At 40.3% G+C, this 21,995-nt stretch overlaps 1 long non-coding RNA gene across 1 annotated transcript; it reads left to right on the top strand.

The window, feature by feature from the left end:
- The first annotated feature begins 15,212 nt into the window (after window positions 1-15,212).
- Window positions 15,213-16,325, top strand: LOC122009834. Its single transcript, XR_006119665.1, has 2 exons — window positions 15,213-15,749; window positions 15,823-16,325. It is a non-coding gene; the product is annotated as an uncharacterized LOC122009834 (long non-coding RNA).
- The last annotated feature ends 5,670 nt before the right edge of the window (window positions 16,326-21,995 follow it).

The following is a 21,995-nucleotide window of genomic DNA, read 5'->3' as shown; positions in this document are numbered from 1 at the left end:
ATCAAGTTCACTCTTAAAGCCCAATTCTAAAATCCCAATTTCACTTTTCTTATTGGATTTGGATTCCTCTCCTCAACCCAAACCTGAAACCCATTAAGAATCCATTCCTCTTTTCTTTTCTCTCACGCAGACGAATAGTGGAATCCTCTTATTCTATGTTCCTCGTGGCTAGGTTTCGCGACAAAACCCCACACCGTCGACACCTCCTCTTTCTCCTTTCTTTTCCCCACCGATCGGCTGCTCTTCCCTTACCTTTACTATCGTCGGCCCACCATCCACAGTCCACCTCATCTTCTTGATTCCAAGTAGCGACGACAGCAACAACACAGGCTGAAGCTGCAAGTGATGATTTGACCAACTTCACCTCGCCGGAGAGGGTTTCTCCGGTGTGACCTCACCTTCCAACTACCTTCGAAAACTTCTTCCTACTAGGGTTTAGACGGCATTCTCATCCTCATTGTGTCAAAGCGTGCAGCGACCGGCAGGAAGCTATTATTCACCGGAGTTCAGGGTTCGATTGTCGATCTGACGAGGTGTCCTTGGTTTGGAGTTGAGGTGGATTGTGGTTTGGATGGTTTAGTGAACTTAGTTTAATTTTGTTCATTGTTGATGTTTGCTTGTGTTGAAGTTCTTTTATTGAATGCTTGTATTGAATATGATTTTCCATGTTTGAATTGTTCGTACTATGTTTAATTAGTTTCATGCACGCAACATATTCGATGAATTGCTTCAACCAATAGTTAGTTTTAATTTGATGTATTTTAGTTTGTTTAATTCTTACTTTGTCTTGTTCTTTTAATTTCGTTATGTTCTAGTTTTGATTGAATGGAATTAGGATAGATTAGTTTAGGTTTCGTTACATGCTAGTTTCATTGATGCTTTACTTCATGTTGTCATTTTAATTTCTACAATTGTAGTTAAGTTAGACTTAGCTTTCATTACTTACATTGTATTTCATTTATTAGATTACGTTTCATTTGATGCTTTATCATTTCATTCCTTCGTTTAATTGTGTTGATGGTTAATCCATAGCATAAAGTGACAATGCGTTATGGATTAGTTGTTGGTACTTAGTTAGATTTCATTCCATCATTAGATTAGTTTTATACTTGCTTTGCTTCTAATTTATTAGGTTTAGAATCAAAATCCAAAACCCCCATTTCTATATTAAAAACCTCAAAAATAGAAATAATATGCAATCTTAAGATTATCATCCTATCGTTGCTTTCATTAGGAAACGACCTAAGTCAATTCTATACTGCATTCGTGTAGTTAGAGGGGGCTCAAATTTAAAATTCTTTTGATAATCGTTTTCACGATGATTATCAATGTGCGATAAAATACTTGAATAAGGACAATCTCTCAGATGTGTATAATAGGACCAGCACTGACTAGACCAAGACCAAGACCGACCGGTCTCTAAGACTTGGTTGGACTTTTAGGTCAGTCGATTCCTTAAGCGATAGAAGAGGTGGAAGGGTAAGAAACTTGCCTCTGCTTAAGGCCGACCAATCATTAAGGGGTCTTAGCGTTAACCGCTTAGTGACTGGAGCAAATCTGCCTTAATATAAGTGCCCACTTTTTGTGATGATGATGCAATTGTCCCATCCGTCATAATTGTGCTCTTCTTATTGGTGATGGGTGTTTGCCAACGTTACTTTTCTAACATGTCAATCGGCTCACACCTTTCTAGGATCACGTTATCTCGTCCTCTAATCCAGTGGCCATGATAACTAACCCAATTTTTTATTTTCCCAATCTGGGGACCCATGTTAAAGGGGATATTTAAAGAATTTCCTTAGAGAACCTTTCAAAAAATCCTAAACCCTTCGTGTTTGACATCTTCTTCCTCCTAGAGTTCTAGACTTACAATTTCCAGCGACCTTGTCTCTCCTCCATTCTCTCCTCCTTACTCTCTCTAATTGAATCCTTTTCTTAGCCCTCCTGATGGCTACTTCTAGTCCAGCTTATACTCACCTAATTTCCCAGTTACTTAGTATAGACTCGATGATATTCAGTACAATTATGACATTCCTCCCTATTTGCATATCATAGTACTAACTGCGTAGGCTCGCCCCACCTTCCTTCTTCACATTACATAGCTTTCTTTAAGGAGCAAATGTAGGTGGCCCTACGATTCTCTCTCCCTTCTTTTCTCACCGAGGTGAGCTAGTACTTTCGCATTCCTCTTCAACAACTATTCTCAATTATATTCGTGTAATATGCGGGATGTCCATTGTTTTCCACCTATTTAGGGTTCCTCTCTCCCCCCATTTATTTCACTACTTCTTTCATCTCCAACAAGTGGTCGAAGGTTGTTTTCGCTTTGCTTCCTAATCAAAACTCAGTCTTTTTGAGAAATTCTTAGTACAAGGTATTGATTGGAGAAGCAACTATTTTTTCATCCACCTTCCAACTAGGGTGTCCTAGTCACACGCTTGGCAATAGAGCCTCCCACCTACACCCAACTTGGGTGACTTCGACAAAGAACCATCCCTTAGTAGGGCCATATCAAAATTAATTGGATTGAAGTTTGATATTTCAGTGCTGCTTCAAGAGGAGCTGTTATATATGTTAGGATTGAATCCAGCTAAATTTGAACTGGTCCTCTCCTTTGGTAAGACTTGTATTCTTTCCTTCTACTTGACCTCAAATAATATTTTCCTATAGTTGTATTTAACAAGTATTATGAATGCAGCCGAGACAATCTCTAGAGCCTTCCTCTTTGATAGAGCTCGAGTAAATAAAGACACCCTAAATCGACTAGGCAAGGAGATTTAGGAGAAGTGTGAATTTGAGTGAGTTGCCTTAATTCCCAACCTTCCTCAAGTAGCAGTATTGGATAAGAGAGGAGCCCAATTTTAAAAACCCAATTCAATCATCAAGTTCACTCTTAAAGCCCAATTCTAAAATCCCAATTTCACTTTTCTTATTGGATTTGGATTCCTCTCCTTAACCCGAACCTGAAACCCATTAAGAATCCATTCCTCTTTTCTTTTCTCTCAAGCAGACGAATAGTGGAATCCTCTTCTTCTCTGTTCCTCGTGGATAGGTTTCGCGACAAACCCCCACATCGTCGACACCTCCTCTTTCTCCTTTCTTTTCCCCACCGATCGACGGCTCTTCCCTTACCTTTACTATCGTCGGCCGACCATCCACAGTCCACCTCATCTTCTTGATTCCAAGTAGCGATGACAGCAACAACACAGGCAGAAGCTGCAAGTGACGATTTGACCAACTTCACCTCGCCGGAGAGGGTTTCTCCGGTGTGACCTCACCTTCCAACTACCTTCGAAAACTTCTTCCTACTAGGGTTTAGGCGGCAAAGGCAGAGGAGTGGCGGCAGCATGCCATCCAATTTTTCTAGCAACTTCCATCCGAGGGGGTTCTTCAGTGGAAGATTTGTCTCATCCTCATTGTGTCGAAGCCAGCAGCAAGTCCGACAGTGAGCTATTATTCACTGGAGTTCAGGGTTTGATTGTCGGGTCCTGACGAGGGTTCTCGTTGGAATTGAAGTGGATGTGTGGATTGTGGTTTAGTGAACTTAGTTTAATTTTGTTCATTGTTGATGTTTGCTTGTGTTGAAGTTCTTTTATTGAATGCTTGTATTGAATATGATTTTCCATGTTTGAATTGTTCGTACTATGTTTAATTAGTTTCATGCAAGCAACATATTCGATGAATTGCTTCAACCAATAGTTAGTTTTAATTTGATGTATTTTAGTTTGTTTAATTCTTACTTTGTCTTGTTCTTTTAATTTCGTTATGTTCTAGTTTTGATTGAATGTAATTAGGATAGATTAGTTTAGGTTTCGTTACATGCTAGTTTCATTGATGCTTTACTTCATGTTGCCATTTTAATTTCTACAATTGTAGTTAAGTTAGACTTAGCTTTCATTACTTACATTGTATTTCATTTATTAGATTACGTTTCATTTGATGCTTTGTCATTTCATTCCTTCGTTTAATTGTGTTGATGGTTAATCCATAGCGTAAAGTGACAATGCGTTATGGATTAGTTGTTGGCACTTAGTTAGATTCCATTCCATCATTAGATTAGTTTTCTACTTGCTTTGCTTCTAATTTATTAGGTTTATAATCAAAATCCAAAACCCCCATTTCTATATTAAAAACCTCAAAAATAGAAATAATATGCAATCTTAAGATTATCATCCTATCGTTGCTTTCATTAGGAAACGACCTAAGTCAATTCTATACTGCATTCGTGTAGTTAGAGGGGGCTCAAATTTAAAATTCTTTTGATAATCGTTTTCACGATGATTATCAATGTGCGATAAAATACTTGAATAAGGACAATCTCTCATATGTGTATAATAGGACCAATACTGACTAGACCAAGACCAAGACCAACCGGTCTCTAAGACTTGGTTGGACTTTTAGGTCAGTCGATTCCTTAAGCGATAGAAGAGGTGGAAGGGTAAGAAACTTGCCTCTGCTTAAGGCCAACCAATCATTAAGGGGTCTTAGCGTTAACCGCTTAGTGACTAGAGCAAATCTGCCTTAATATAAGCGCCCACTTTTTGTGATGATGATGCAATTGTCCCATCCGTCATAATTGTTCTCTTCTTATTGGTGATGGGTGTCTGCCAACGTTACTTTTCTAACATGTCAATCGGCTCACACCTTTCTAGGATCACGTTATCTCGTCCTCTGATCCAGTGGCCATAATAACTAACCCAATTTTTTATTTTCCCAATCTGGGGACCCATGTTAAAGGGGGTATTTACAGAATTTCCTTAGAGAACCTTTCAAAAAATCCTAAACCCTTCGTGTTTGTCATCTTCTTCCTCCTAGAGTTCTAGACTTACAATTTCCAGCGACCTTGTCTCTCCTCCATTCTCTCCTCCTTACTCTCTCTAATTGAATCCTTTTCTTAGCCCTCCTGATGGCTACTTCTGGTCCAGCTTATACTCACCTAATTTCCCAGTTACTTAGTATAGACTCGATGATATTCAGTACAATTATGACATTCCTCCCTATTTGCATATCATAGTACTAACTGCGTAGGCTCGCCCCACCTTCCTTCTTCACATTACATAGCTTTCTTTAAGGAGCAAATGTAGGTGGGCCTACGATTCTCTCTCCCTTCTTTTCTCACCGAGGTGAGCTAGTACTTTCGCATTCCTCTTCAACAACTATTCTCAATTATATTCGTGTAATATGCGGGATGTCCATTATTTTCCACCTATTTAGGGTTCCTCTCTCTCTCCCCCCCCCCCCCCAAATTTATTTCACTACTTCTTTCATCTCCAACAAGTGGTCGAAGGTTGTTTTCGCTTTGCTTCCTAATCAAAACTCAGTCTTTTTGAGAAATTCTTAGTACAAGGTAGTGATTGGAGAAGCAACTATTTTTTCATCCACCTTCCAACTCGGGTGTCCTGGCCACACGCTTGGCAATAGAGCCTCCCACCTACACCCAACTTGGGTGACCTCGACAAAGAACCATCCCTTAGTAGGGCCATATCAAAATTAATTGGACTGAAGTTTGATATTTCAGTGTTGCTTCAAGAGGAGCTGTTATATATGTTAGGATTGAATCCAGCTAAATTTGAAGTGGTCCTCTCCTTTGGTAAGACTTGTATTCTTTCCTTCTACTTGACCTCAAATAATATTTTCCTATAGTTGTATTTAACAAGTATTATGAATGCAGCCGAGACAATCTCTAGAGCCTTCCTCTTTGGCAGAGCTCGAGTAAATAAAGACACCCTAAATCGACTAGGCAAGGAGATTTAGGAGAAGTGTGAATTTGAGTGAGTTACCTTAATTCCCAACCTTCCTCAAGTAGCAGTAGCTCCATCTGAGTCTAGCGAATCTGATGTCTCACTCGCCAAAAGGCGTCACTCGAGTGCTCTGGTCATATCTGAGCGACCCGCACCCAGATGACCACCTACTGAGCTTTTAGCATCCTTCGCTCAGGGAAATGAGCCAATGATCGCGGTCCACTCTTCGCCCAGACCTTCTATTCTCGGGCCACCCAGTGTTTCCCCTATGCCTTCCTCCACTAGGCAACCACGGATGACTGCGACAATTTATCATCCTACATCACTCGTCTATCCATCCCTACCATCCAGCTTTGGTCGAGGCATTTTCGTAAGGTCAAGTTCTCCTACTAAACCAGAACGCTAACTTAAATCTTCTTTCGACCTGCCCTCCCAATAGGGAAGTGCCTTCGTTCCTCCCTCCTATGGAGTTTTGAAGCTACAAGGTCCCTAGTTGAGTCTTGGATAGATGCAAGGAAACACCCAAGGGACCTTTCAAATCACGAGTGCGCTGCGAACACGCTTGGGCTACCACCATGGTAAGTTGGTGCTATTTCTTCCAAAAAATGAACCTTTTCTAACAACCCTTCTCATTGTTGTTTGTTTTTAGTTCTATGCCTTAGGATTAAACACAAGCCATCTAGTGGTTGGCCTAGAGAGGGACAATAAAATCCTTAAGGAATGCGTCTAGGAATTGACTTTCTACCTCCAATCCGAGCGAGGAGACGACTCGATTACAGAAGGAGGTAGAACTCCAAGCGAGGCTGTTAGCAGGTATAGAGCAAAGTTTGAGAGAGTCTCAATAGCTGGGGGAGTCTCACTAAGAATACAAGAGAAATTTAGAAGCTCTATTGGTAGTGAGTCTAAGGTTCGTGCGGAAGTAGCCTTAAAAACTAAAGCACTATTAGACTTAACCAGGCAGACCGTGCTGGTATAAGAGATAAAGGCTTCCCTTGCTTCAAGATCTATCGAGCGACTTAGAGAAATATCTTCCAGAGATATGCAAATCTTTGCACAACAACATAACTTGGACACCCAAGAAGCTCGGCTGGAATCCCTACAAGCTGAACTAGACACTTCCAAGTCTAAGTTGTTGTTTTACAAGGTTGAAGAGGATGACCATTTCAAGGTTAGACGAAAAGCCTATCTTGAATTCCAAGAATTTGGTGAGATCTTTGGGAATTAGATTGCGAACACCCTCAGTCTAGGGGCTGAAGGGGTGATTCAACAACTGCATGAGGGTGGCTATCTCTCTGTCGAACCTCCTAGAAGATTTATAGATAGATAAACACTATTAGGAGAACTCCTAAATAATATTTTAAGTTTGATTAAATGTAAGGCATGCTTATATGTTTGTGCCATGTAACTATTGCAAAACTTATATTTTAAATGCTAAGATTGGAATGATAAACTGACTCAAGTCATAATTAAATCATATCTGTCTTCTCATGCTTAGTCTTTGTATCAATAGCTCCTCGTGTAAGAATCTGTTCTAAGATGAATGTTTCCCTGAGTGAGGCATTCCCCCGTATAGAACCATCATCTTGTCAGCCATAATGAGGAAGTCGAGTAGAAAAATCCCCAATCTAGGCTAAACCTTTTAACATTGCCCATGCTTATGATCTTATTAATTGGTGTGGATATTATGGGAAAAATAAAAAAATTTTATCCTTTGTAATACATAATTCATCCAAATGAGAAATTAACTTGAGTAGAATAAATTTTCTTTATCCCCTGCGGTATACAATTTATTAGAATGAGAAATTGACCCGAGCGAAATTATGAATAAGAAATGCTGGAGTTGCTTTACTTATAGCTTGAGTGATCATTCTGAGGTTAAGAAGAGTATAAGGGCACAAAAGCATGCTCATTTATAACCCGCCTTGATGCACGAGAGTCTATGACTTATATAAGTGTGACAACATGATCGCTTATAACCTAGCCTGGTGTACGAGAGTCTCGAACTTATATAAGCGCGAGAATATGCTCACTTATAATCCAGCCCGGTGCACAGGAGTCTGAAACTTTTATAAGTGCGAGAGCATACATGCTTATAACTCAGCCTCGTGCACAAGAGTCTGAGACTTTTATAAGTATGAGAGCATACTCGCTTATAACCTGACCTAGTGCATGGGAGTCTGAAACTTTTATAAGCTTGAAAGCATGCTCGCTTATAACCCGGCTTGGTACATGGGAGTTGATGTGCATAAATTATATATGTTAGTATAATGCATTAGATGATATTCATAAATACAAGTATAAATTAATCGAGTATAATAAACTGACCGATATTGAGAATATCGCAATATGACTATACTAAATTGAATGGGACCTAATCAACAGTAAAGTACCGGACGGTATTGGTCCATACTAGCATGCATCGACCGGTCACAACAGAACGGTCGACATAGAGGATATTATAATATGTTGAACGAAGTTTTATGGCGGCCGACCAGATGACACTCAACATACTTAAACAAAACGAACAATCACCATGAGGAGGAACAAGTTTAACAATAAAGAGGGAAGTTCGACTTTACATAAATTTACTAGATTGTCATCACAAAGTCCCAGTCTCCCTTATAAGGATTTGAATTCAAGTAAGAAAATCATTCTAAGTTCAGCTGAGGAAATAGATCAGGAGGCCTGTTATCGATGAGTTTGCGGCGATTCAGGAAGTTGGGCGGGGGATCGCGAGATAAGAAGTTTTCCTCTCGCAATTGTTGCACCGCCCCTTCAGCTCCAGCAGTGAAGGCTGCTAGGATCGACTTCACGATCGGCTTGTTGAACTCAGTAGATTTAATCATGATAGTGGCCCTATCCTTGAAGCGAGTGTCTTCATTAGCCTTGTAGACGACCAAAGCCGTTTGAGAAGTTTTCAGTTCGGCTTCTTTGGTGGAGATCTCGGTTTTAACTGAATTTAGGGAAGTATTCAAAGAAGTTATCTCGTCATCCTTCAGCTGCAAGGCTTTAAGTTTTTCAGCCAACGCTGATTCATAATCAGCCTTTAACTTGCCAAGCTCAACTGTCCGTTTCTCCAAATTGGAAGTTAATTCTTTGTTAAGATCCGTAGCTGATTTGAACTGTATCTGAAGACTTTCAATTTGGACTTCAAGTTGTTTCTTGGAGGCAGCGGAAAATATGGCAGAAGATAACTCAGTAACTTGCTATTTCAGCTTGTCATTCTCGGATCTCAGCTTCTTGTTCTCGTTGTATAAATTGTACATTAGCCGAGATAAGCCCATATTTTCTATCCATCGCTAGAAATATAATAAAGGGTTATGACATAATTACTGATGAATAAAAAGTAGACGTTAATAAACATATTTGATTCTCACTATGGGAAAAACGATCAATTATTTCGGGAGTGGTAAGTTCTTCAAAAATAGGACGAACTTTCTCCCAAGCATTAGCAAAAGAACCTCCTAACAATATGGGGAGGACGAGAATGGTGGAAGAACCCGTGGAGAAAGAGGAAGTAGGAATAGAAGGAGGAACAAAAACTAAATAAGAAGAGGGTGAGGAAAGTAAGGATCCGAGTTCGGGAATAGACAATGGAAAGGTGAAAGAAACATCACCAGGGGCACTAGTGCTGGAAGAGGGTGAAGCAGAGAAGGTGAGAGAAGGATAGAGCTCAGCCAGAGTAGGTTCGTCAGAAGGAAGGTCGGCAGGAACAAAACCTTCTGAGACAAGTTCATCGGCGGGAAGGATACGTCTCTTTTTGGGAGGGGGAGCCCTAGTAAGTTTGCGCCCCGGGTGTTTGCTGACAACAACTTCAGCTATTGATTTACCGGAGCTGCCAGGAGATGTGAGTTCAATGATAGGAAGGGGGGCAGCTGATGAGGTAGCAGCATCCACTAGTAAAACAACAGCGGGCAAAGAAACAACAGGGATTTCTGCGGGGAGACCTTCGGGAGCCTCAGGAACCACCTGAGAGCTGGAAACTTCAACCAGAGGAGTCGGATCTTCAACTGGAGGTGGCGGAGCAACGACAGCAAGAAGCTCTTGCTCTTTTGCGCGAATTGCATCATCTTCCAGACGCAGTTCTTCATCGATTAAAGCGGAATAAAAGTTGTCCACTACAAAGATAGAAAAATGATTTAGTTAATAAAAATCAATAAGGAAGAAGCAGAATTTTACCTAAAGAGACTTGTGTAGCAGGTTTGACGGGGCTTAGACCAAATAAGTATAGAAGATCAACCCTCAGCCACTTGGGGATAGAAAGTCGACGACATAACAACTTTTTACAATAAATAGGAAAAGAAGGATGAAGATGAAACTCCCTGACATCGGGCAAGGGAGGTAAGGAGGATTTCCAGGCATGAGACCAAGGAATGGGTCCTGGAAACTTTATGAAGAAGAAACGAGATTTTCAAGTTTTAAGAGACGAGGGCATATCCTCAAAAAGGACCATTTTAGTCCGGGATTGAAACAGGAAAACACCAGGTTCCGAACACTTGGGGTAAGAAAACATGAAAAAATTTTGAGAAGTAGGAGGGATATCTAACAAACGAAATAGCATGTAAGCACTGCACAGATAACGAAAGGCGTTAGGTGCAAACTGCTACAAAGGAATATAAAAATATTGGCTTACTTTGATTAGGAAAGAAGGAATGAGAAACCTTAAACCTTCTATCAACTGATCCTTGAAAAAAGTCACGTAATTAGCAGGAGGACGATGAGGATGATCATCTGGTTTCGGGATTAAGATGTTATACTCTCTGGGGATTTCATATTGACGGCGGATGGTGAGCCTAGCATTTTTATCAAAAGAAGAAGACATTTGGACATGCCAAGGAGCAATCGTTTCCTCGGCCATAGACAAAAGTAAAGGCTAGCAGAACAATAAGTTACTTACTAGAAGCAAGAAAAGAGATCGCCAGAAAACAGTGAGCACGAGGTTTGATCAGAGACGGCATCAAGAAAAGGACGCTAAGGCAAGAAAGGAAGGGACAAAGTTGAAAAGAAAACGAAGGGTTTAGGGTTTGAAAAACACATAGCCGTCGTTAGATCAAAACATTTTTATCTCAATAGACGTTGAGGATTACAGGAAAAAGGACAAATACTTACATGACGTAGCAGAGAGAGAGAGTATGTGTCACATAATCATAAAGAAACATTTATGTTGGATGCGACAGATCGAATCATGCTGGGGTTGGTAATACCTCGTTATACGCTTCCTACATTCTCTTACCAGTGAAAGACCAATCACAAACAAGGAGATTCTGAAGAGAAGACGTGGTTTACTAAGCGTAATAAAGGAAGAGGGATTGAGTTTGACTAAATCCAGGTTAAGGATGAAAAATAATGAGAGTTATTTAGACATAAAGCCTGACCCAAATTAATGTTATTTAGCATAAACTAGCATTGAGCGAAATAATTTTACTTACAATATTGAGGGGCACAACATCACATCTATTCTTAGGAATTAAAGGGATTCAATAGAGTCACTCGATTCAATACAAAAGATTGTTTTTTACATTTAGAATCTAATCAGATACATAACATTACATTTCCCCTCAAAACATTAAACCTCGAAAAAGTTAACAAAAGTTACAAACATAAGCTCTCGGGATGCTTAGAAAATTTCAGTCCCACTAGAGTCAAACTTGTCATGGAGCAGAAGTGGAAATATTTTACCAAGCACGAAGGAAGTTGCTCAGGCGACAGAAGTGATAATATTTTGCCTGGGACGAAGAAAACTATGAAGCAGGGTGGTCTCAAGGGCAAGGGGAAGGGGTCAGAACCATTCAGACCATGGTGCAAATGTGACTGAAAGAGTCTCTCCCCTGTCTGAACCCTAGAGCTCTGCTTCCAGAGCGACCAATCCTAGCCCAAGGGCAACATGAGCTACGCATTCGTAGCGACATCCATGAGTTATTTTGTTGGTCCTCCGTAAGTAAGGAGAATTCCTCTAAAGCTCGTTGAGTCTCCAGAGTAGTTGCGCCTTCGGTTGGAGATCCTAAATCTCGAGAAACGTCATTTTTTGGGATAGTTTCTCGAACCCTAGAGTTAGCCGAAGTAAAAACTTGAATAAACTCATACATAGATCTCGCCTTGTCTAACAAGAATCACCCCCAAAGAGGGGGATCCAAGGCCATACTCTTAGCAGGAAAAGTTATCAAGGAAGGAAAAGAACTTATGTGGGTGATGAACGAAGAGAGGGTTGTAGCCCTATTTAAAGGATCAAGGGACCCAAGGAATCATTGTACTAAGATTCACGGGATCATTGTACTCAGGTTCACAAGATAGTTGTACACAAAATTTGTAAGGTCACTTCAGTACCTGTGGCAGAGTCACGGGTAGGAAAAAACAAAATCAGACTTGTGTCTAGTCAGTTGTCTACACCTCCTTCGACTAGACTTAAAGGGAAGGCTAATGATATGGGTTAGGTTTCATAGATCCCCGATAAGGAAGGGAAAGGAGATAACCAAATGGAGAAGATATATCAATATTGGCCAGGATATACCTCAAAGGAGGTAGGCCAATATTGAGTAGGACATATTTCCAGAGATGAAGACCAATATCGGCCGGGATATACCTCAAAGGAGGTAGGCCAATATCGACCGGCATATACCTCAAAGGAGGTAGGTCAATATCGATCGGGATATACCTCAAAGAAGGTAGGCAAATATCAACCCAGATATACCTCAAAGGAGGTAGGCCAATATTGACCGGCATATACTTCAAAGAAGGTAGGTCAATATCGATCGGGATATACCTCAAAAGAGGTAAGCAAATATCAACCCAGATATACCTCAAAGGAGGTAGGCCCATATCGAGCGAGACATGCCTTCAGGAAGGAAGGCCAATATCGGTCGGGATATACTTCCGAGTGAGTAGACCAGTATCGATCGGGACATGCTTTCAGGAAGGAAGACTAATATCAACTGGGATATACTTCCAAGGAAGCAGACCCATATCGATCAAGATATACCTCCAGGGAGGTTGGCTAAGATCGGTCGGGATATACTTCTGAATGAGTAGACCAGTATCGATCGGGACATGCCTTCAGGAAGGAAGGCCAATATCGGCCGGGATATACTTCCAAGTAAGCAGACTAATATCGATCAAGATATACCTTCAGGGAGGAAGGCTAATATCGGCGAGGTTGAATAATACCTTGAAAAGATACTTGATAAAAATTACATACTTGATAAAATATAGCTCAGTGCTGGCTGGGATAATAAGCATAGAGGGGCACTGACGGACATTGCCCTAGGAGCCTCATGAGAGGCAATAATAATTAACCAAACCAAGTTAAGCTCAGCTACGACCGATACAAGGAACATTGTTGTTATATTAAGCTATCTATGATATAGCAAAAACAGGAGGGGCGAGTAGGAACGATAGAAACACTTTAAAAGGACTTGTGAAACAGGATAGAAGTAAATATTTCAAATAAAGTAGTTAATGAAGATATTTACAATATGTGATTGTATAACAGGTGTTATATATTTGGCGGGAAATGTGTTTTTAGACTATTTTGCAGGTACTAGACGACAAATAAGGTACATCTGGGGTAAAAAAAGATTCCTTAAAAGTCATTTATCACAAGTATGCAGCTTACGCCATCTCATAACAAACTCTAACAAACTGGGGTCCACTTCATGACTACGGAGGTTATATGAAGTGGTATAAAAAGGGGAATCCTCTCTGTTGGCAAGGTAAGTTCACATCATTGCGCACACTCATAACCCTAATTTCCAACTACTGTTCATCTTCTTCTTCTTCTTCCTTCTTCCACACCGAGAGAGATCACTGACTTGAGCGTTGGAGGGCTTAGCCAGGGATTCCCACCCGGTCTTAGGTCACTGACGATAGTGTTGGTTGGTCTTTGGTGCGCAGGAAGCCTTGGAAGCTCCGGATCTGGGTTTTCTTCTGTTAGATTTCTTTCTCGCCATTGGGGCTTTGCACCAGGAAGGTATTTTGTGATTCTACTCTCCCCAATCCGCTTTGGGTTTCTCGGATTAGCATTCAGTCAGGTATTATTCTTCATCAAGGCAGTAGGTTTTTTCCTTCTAGCTCTCCGTTTTGTCAAACTTCTCAAACGGGATCAGTCGGGTATTCCATTGCTAAGAGCTCCTTGCTTCAAGACTTCAACCTTACCAAGTAACATTTGGATTTATATTGCCAAGACTACACACTTGGACTTACATCGCCAAACCTTCACACTTACACTTACTTACATTGCCAAGCCTTCACACTTGGACTTTGCCTTGTTGTACCTGCATCCTACATACTCACAAGCGCATATCAAATACAATAATAACCTAACTTAAACTTTTTTCTAAACATAAAAATCTAGGGTCACATCGATTGCTTCAACATATTACAATCTAGAAATCATATTACAATCTTAGTGAAATAGAGAAAAGAGAGAAGAGGCTTAGGCTTGATCGAAGATTTTGCTTCCTTGATGCTCTTGTCCTTCCACCTTCACCTAAATGACATAGTTCTCCCTTGGATCTCCTCCCCAAGCCTCCTTGGAACCCTCAGATGGTTCCCAGATTGGATTCCCTTCAAAATCGATGTGAAGAGCTTAAATAGGCAAGGAGGCGGAAGCCCAACATGGGCCATGCTGCTGGGCACGAGCGCCCGTGTCGAGCATTATTGCTTCAGAGAACTGACGAGAACGGGACATGCCATTAGGCATGGGCACCTGTGCTCACTGGTGGTGATTGAGCACACCCCTTCCCGCTGGGCTTGACCGCCCGTGTTTCTCCAAAAGAAAGGAACATAGACCGTGCCATTGGGCACAGTTGCCCGTGTTCAACCTCGGGAGCTTCCTTCCTTGATCTTTAATCCTTGTTTTCACTTCGTTCCACTCCCTAACATAGGAAATACACAAGAGCAATACCATAAACTAAAAATAAATCAAAATGAAGCATAAAGATATGAAATCATTAGTTAATTGCACACAAAATTTATCAAGAAATACATCTAAACTAATTAAAAATCCCTATATAAAATAGACGCATCAACTGTGCACTTGATTGCCAATGTTTCTGTATAAACCCCAACTTTCAATGTTATTTCATCAGTTGACTACAATGTTCCTAGCAATCAATTGTTTCTAAATTGTAAGCCCCTTCAGGGTTTGGTTATGGAAGTCCCTCGTGCACTCGAATATGCCAAACCCCTGCTGACTTCGAGATTTACTCACATTAATCAACCACTTGTAAAATACGACAACAAATATTAATTAAATAATAAGGTTAAATAGAGGAATAACCTTAATGACATTTTTCAAAATTTTTAGAAATTTTTTGAGAATTTTTTGGAGGTCGTATGATGTAGGTTACGGGGATCAATATTGGAACTGGGGGAAGCCTGTTTAGGCTACCCATTGAATGAGGGAAAGTTTTATTTTTATTTTTCTTTTCTTTTTCTTTTTCTTTTCCTCTGTTTCTCACCCGACGCCATCCCTATTTCTTCCTCTTCTTCCCTTCTCTCGCGCCATCTTCTTCTCTTCATCTTCCCCAAACCGTCGTCGCCAACGCCTCCTCTTCTCCCCTCCCCGCGTTCATAACCCCCGGCCAAAGGAAAGCCTGAAGCCCTAACATCACTTTCCCCTTCTCTACCCCCATCGCTGCCTCGTCGTAGAGATTCCGATCGTGCCATCTCCTACTTGCGCCGATCAACATCCGCGCTGCGCTACCCTTCACCGGAGCAGTGACATTGCCGTTCTTGCTGTGCCCTAGCCGCAGTAACCGGTGCCCTAGTTTTCTTTCTCGCCGCGAGCCATAGTGTCGAGTGCCACGCGATCTTTCCTCTTCAGGTCATGGATAGAAGCCGAGCATCCGAGTTGATCTCTCGCCGGTGCCCTAGCCACTGCCACTGTGAGGACTGAGCCGGTCATCGCCGACGCGGCTAGCCTCGACCCATCCCTCTTCTCTTGATTTTCTCCGAGTCATGCCCTAATCACTGGTTGCTACCGCCACTTATCATCGCCGCCCAACGCCTGAGGTATATCTCGTGCCCTAGCCTTAGTCCTTTAGTTGAACTCTTTGCTTCAGCGCTAACCTAGGGTTGCCGGCAGTGGGTTGATACAACAGATTTGGTTTTGACCAGCCACTGTTGCTTGCTATCATCACCGGCGATTGAGGAGGAAGAGCTAATGGAAGCTATTTTGTTGTTGGTTTGTGATAGTGAATAGATTTCTTGATTGCTTTCTTGATCTCCTTTTGATCTGGGCATTGAGGAGGTTTCCAGCAGAGTAGTGGTGTTTCTAGGTATTCCCAGCAGCTGCGATCTCCGGCCGCGAGTCAACAGTGGTGGCTTGAGTTGAGGTAAGAGGTGGAGGAATTTACCCTTGCTGTAGCTTACACCTAAAATTGAAATTAGGAAGATTAGAAATGATAGACCCAAGTGGTTGTCTTGATAGTTAAGGTTAATGGAGCTGACCCTAATTAACTTGTGAGTTATACTTAACTAGGGATTAAATAATGGATTTCATCTAAGCTTCGGGTTAGACTCGATTATGTAGCTAATCGAGATATAATGGAAGGATTAGGGATCTTGATAAATAAGAATTTGATTTAACTATTTGATATTTGTGGCAGTAGCTAAATTAAAGGTGTTATTACATGACTTTGATTTGCGACGAGCTACTTTACGTGGGGTTTCGTTTGGCATGCACTATATTGGAGGCGGGTACCTTGACTTATCTCTTTTGACAATGTCATGTTGATATGCGTAGTAGGTTATAGCCTCTAGTAATAATTATGTTTATCTTTGCTTTGGTATGCCACTACATGATACCTGTTGCATGCTTTTATCTGTTCTGCATTTATGTTTTATACCCTCTTGTTTATTGCCATGATTATTTATGCTGATAGAGGTAGTGGCATACTATGCCTTATGATACACCGGACTAGACATTTACCATATCTGACCTGTGTACCTAGATCTATTTATTTGATCCATTTATTTTTTGTACATGTTTTATGGAGGTAGATATAATCAGGATTTGCATGCTTAGTCTTATGCGCCATCTTGCATGATTGCATGTTGTGCGATTGGTAGCCCAATTATTGTTGAGCTCATCGCCAATTTTCATGAATCTGCACACACAACCACTCATGGGTTAGTGATTTTTATTCAGGTAGGATGTGTGGCAGTTTTCTCTGTTAGTGCTCTGCTGGTCCACTCATGGGTAGCGTACGTAGTGTGGTAGCACGTCAGGGATCCTCCTCTGGACTATCTCAAGGAGATGAGAGCATTGAACTCCCCCACTTATGATTTGGGGTAGGAGGATAGGTGTACTCCGATAGCATCCTGTCCACTCGATTACTCATCAGGAGCAGTGATGGCAGAGTGCACAGTTATCATAGCCCTACCCACTCGGTCTCACCATCATGTGTGAGATAGCTGACTGGCGTTAGGGGTGACCAGGACATGTCATTGGCATCATATGCATGATTGCATTTATTGCTTGTGTTTGCTGCATTTTATTTGTTGCATATTGGATGAATGCATATATTTGACATGCATACAGGGACATGTTACTTTTGGTCTGACGACCTTATTATTCTGATAGGAGGTCCTGGTGAGTACAACTTCTCCTTTTCTTATAGTTTTACATTTTCATTACTCCAGGAGACTATACACATATTTATTACTATTAGTTATTTCTTATTATGCATGTCAACTCGATACCCGCTGAGTTGTTGAACTCACCCCGTTGATTATATCTATTTCTGGTTGAGGCCGTCAGGAGGTTCCATCGCTAGTCCTCACTTCGTGTCGTGACGATTTTCTGCTTACAGACTTGGTTCCTTGTTTTGTGTTGATTTACTTGTTATGTATTTTTCTATATACTTGTGATGCGTGATTGTACTCGAGAATTTTTATCGAGTTTTGGTCTATTGCACTTATTTTTTCGTTGTGTTGGTTTCTCTGTTGTGGTTTTAAGTTTTCCATCGTTGTAGTGGAATATGTTTTAGTTAATAAAAACTACGTGGTTGTGTCAGTTAGAGGCTTAAATATATAAACTACGTGATTTGCTTGTTTACTTTTATTGTTATTGTTCCAGCCATATTGGCCAAGGTATATGTGGCTCTGAGGGCATGTAGTATGGTTTCATATTGTCACCCGTACAGGGGAGATGCTGTCGAAATTTCTTTTGACAAGTACTACCTGGGGCGTGACACCACTAATTCCTATCAATCAACTAATGTGTAAAACCTCAAACATTCATGGTTTGGCTCGAGCAATCGACTACTATATGCCTAATAGTTGATTGCTACCAATACCCCAAACATGGTTAAGGGTCTTGCCTTCTCTTCTCTGGTACAATAGTTGATTGATACATGAATATCAGTCAATTGTTACTATGATTCTTATTCATTCTAATGGATGTGTCACACCTAACTTCTTTTATCTACGCCCCTCATTTACCTCATGATAGAGGAATCTCTTGTTCCCTAGACTTCCATGCCTAGAGTCGTCTCTGTTAGCTAGAGCCCTAGAGCCAATCATTTGATGATTGTATTTTGGACTTGTTGTATCATATTCTATATAAATAAAGGCATTTGATTTTTGGTTATTATACTTATAAACTAAGTATAATAACGTCCTTGAGTAGAAGGTTCTTACCTATATCAATCGATTGGTTGAATCGATAGTGAGATGATATAGGGAACACTACTCTAAATCATTCCTAATCGAGTATTAACATTCAGGGACAATGTTAATACAATAAGACTAGCATGTAGGTCAACTCGATGACTTGATCTCACAAGTCATGGATATGAGAATGACCCGCCACGAGAAAGTATCATGGATCGTTATACGAGTGTCATATACTTTTTGTGGTTATTAGTATGACTATTAGTCCTGACAAGTCACCATGGTTCCCTACATGAGTTATGTACTTGTAACTCGGTGGACTATAAAGACGATTACTGTAACAAATTATGCGAAGGGATGTGAGTGATGTAGATGAGATCTATCCCTCTAATGGGAGAGACATCGGTATTCTTGATAGAGTGAGACCACGAAGTGCATGTCAATATAAGATATCGAGCTCATTTGATTTAGTGAATCTACTGGGTTTAAGATTTAGATCGATTAGAGGATGACATGCCTCACATCGATCAATCTAGATGTCTAGGGTCATATATTGTGAGGAGTCACAATTAGTAGTCACAAGGTGATGTTGGATCTCAACATTCTTGTAACTTGGGTAGTCATGATGTATTGCTAGATACCGCTCATTACTTATGTTTCTAAATGAGTTTAGAGGCATTGCCAACGTTACAAGAACCTATTGGGTCACACACAAAGAACAAGTGGATGGAGATTAGGTTCATATGATGAACTAAGAGGATTAGATTCATTTGATGAATCAAATTGGATTAGGAGTAATCCTAATTGGGCTAATTGAGTTGGACTCAAGTTGATTCATGTGTTCAATGAGTCTAATTTAGATTATAACTCATTGAATCAATTTAATTAAATGAATTAGATTCATTATATTAATTTGACTTGAATTAAATGGTTGGATTAGATCAACCATGAGAGAGATTAAGTCAAGTTTGACTTAACTTGAGAGGAAGATGAAGAGTCAAGTTTGACTTGACTTTATGCCACCTCATTGGTGAGTTGGCATTAAGTGGACCAATGATGATGCTCCACATCATCATGGTTACTTAAGTGAAGTGTCACCTCATGGGAGTTACCAAGAGTTGTGACTCTTGGTATCCCATGGAGGTTACAAACCACTTAATTAGATGAAAAGAGTTTCATTTTGCAAGTGTAACTCTCATTCAAGTGATCTTCCTCCTCCTAAGCTCTCTTCTTGCTCCTTCTCTTCTCTTGGTCGTGGGTTTCAAGCAAGGGAGAAGAAAGGAGAGTGAATCTAATCCAAGAAGAAAGGTTAGTGAAAGTCACATAGAGATTTTAGAGGAGTGTGTTCTCTTCTTTTCCTTTCTTCTTCTTCCAATCCTACCCGAGAGCCCTAGAGAGTGCTAGCACACTTGTGGTGCTCTCTTCTCCATCCTTGTGTGTTAGAGAACACATCTTGTTCGTGTGGATACTTCTAGAGGATTGTCTACGTTGACAATCACGAGATCCGGCGTACCTTGGACGAGCGGGATTCGCGAAGGGCACGCATCGAAGGTATAAGATTTTCTCCATGTAGATCTAAGTGTAGATCTAGGTAAACTCGTATTCGTATGTTTTCGAAATTTTTCTTCGCACGGATCTGTTGGCTAATTTTGCCAAGAATCCAGTCTCTAATCTTCTTGGATTTCACTGCCTCACATCCAATCATCAGACCTCTAGCCTTCTTGGACTTCACCGCCTTGCATCTAGTCATCAAACCTGTTAGGATTTCCTCTATCAAGTAGGCTTTTGCTGTACATTTGACAATAATATAAGACTCCATGGGTTTGCATTAACTTAAATGTTGTCCAACATGAAAATCATATATATCTACACATATGGGGCATGATTGCACCAACAATTTTATTGTAATAGCTTCTAGCAATTGACTAATGGTGGTTAGATGGCTATAATGGAATGGTTAGTTCATTATGAAAATTATTTAAGATGATGAAAGCCAACTGATAGAGGGATATATTCAACTGAATAACAATTAGAGTTGCCCGATAGCAGTCAGTAGTAAGCAAATGATTAGTCATTCAAGAGAAATCAACTTATGAAGAAAAAATGAAATGTTTCTAGAGATTTCTTGAGATCTTAGGCTAAGGAGATAAATATAGATGTTGGAGTTAAGAAGGTGAAAGGTTGCCTCTTCCACTTCATCTTCCTCTTTAATTAGTGGTGTTACCATCGCTTGCCTTTCGTATAAGAAGTACAAAAGGCATCCAAGGCAATTGGGGAAAAAGGTTGGGAAGAAGAGAACATCAAGAGCAATGAGAGGGATTTGGTTTGTGAACAGTGAAGATCTTTTTGATTCGTTCATGATCATTCTTCTGACGATAAGTTCTTCTCTAGTTCCTTCTCTACGATCACAGTAAGTTTTTTCATTTCGTACAAATTATTTGTTACTATCAGCAATGGTATCAAAGCCTGCAAGCATCGACGACCGCATCACGATGGTTTTTCCCTTAAGTCATGATTTCGGTAGTAGCCGGGAAATCGCGATAGTGTCATGATTTTTGCCTGGCTGTTGGGAACTTGCATACACTGGAAGATAGGGCGCCATGGTAGAGTTGAGCCATGGTGGTGCCCCTTTGTCTCCATCGTCGGGACTATCGCAGGCTAGTGACCGAGCCAAAGGCTGAAAACTATGTTCGTCGCGATAGAGATGGTTGCGGCAGCATCTCACAATTTTGCCCTCCTCGATGGCCAACTACCACGTTGGATGGCTAGGGATCGACTTCTATGGCTAGAAATGTTGACACCACGTTGGGAGGCCAACGATCAACTATCATGGTCAATGACCGCGTGTTCGTTGCGGTGAAAGAAAAAAAATAAAAAGGAAATCGCGACAAAGACGAAGGGATGAGAAAAAGTTTGATTTTAATAAATCAAACGAAACTTAGATACTTGAGAAAATGTTTGATTTAAATAAATCAAATGAAAAAAAAGACAAACCATAACTTAAGTTTTTTTTCTTCTCTATCTTGAACCGATCTAATTTAAATCAAATTGGTTTGAACTAGTCTGGTCCAAGTAAATCCAAGTCAAGTTCAAATTATTGGTTGGTTTAACCAGACCAAGTTGGTCCTTTAAGAACCTAATCTGCTTTAAATTATTGATTGGTTTACCAGATTAGTTTGATTCAATGAAATTGGATTGAATCTAATTGGTCTAAGTTTGAATTAAATGGGCTTAGGTTAAACAATAACAAAAAGATATCTCAATTAAATCAGTTCTAATGAGGACAAGGAACTAAGCTAATGCTTAGAATCAGGATTCTCAATTGACTAGTCTAGTGTGTCAGTCAACTGGAGCTCCTCAATTAAAGAATTTTTTTTCTTATTTAATTATGGATTGTCTATGTTTGTTCTATGCATATGTGTAAATTGAATTGAACCAATTTTATAGTGACATTATTATTTTCAATTACAAATGCAGAGAATGATATACACAATAACTCATCATGATGTGCGATAGAATAAGCTAAGGGAGGCAATTGAGGATATAGAATATGACTCGGAATACGGAGTCAAAGGATATATTAGATGACTCGATCGATTATTCTAGAAACTTAAGCAGGAAGAATTTCTAATCTTAGATAAT

Source organism: Zingiber officinale, chromosome 8A, assembly GCF_018446385.1.
Source record: "Zingiber officinale cultivar Zhangliang chromosome 8A, Zo_v1.1, whole genome shotgun sequence".
Lineage (NCBI taxonomy): Eukaryota > Viridiplantae > Streptophyta > Magnoliopsida > Zingiberales > Zingiberaceae > Zingiber > Zingiber officinale.
The sequence above is the reverse complement of the archived record's forward strand: the minus strand, read 5'-3'. Positions and strand labels throughout refer to the sequence as shown.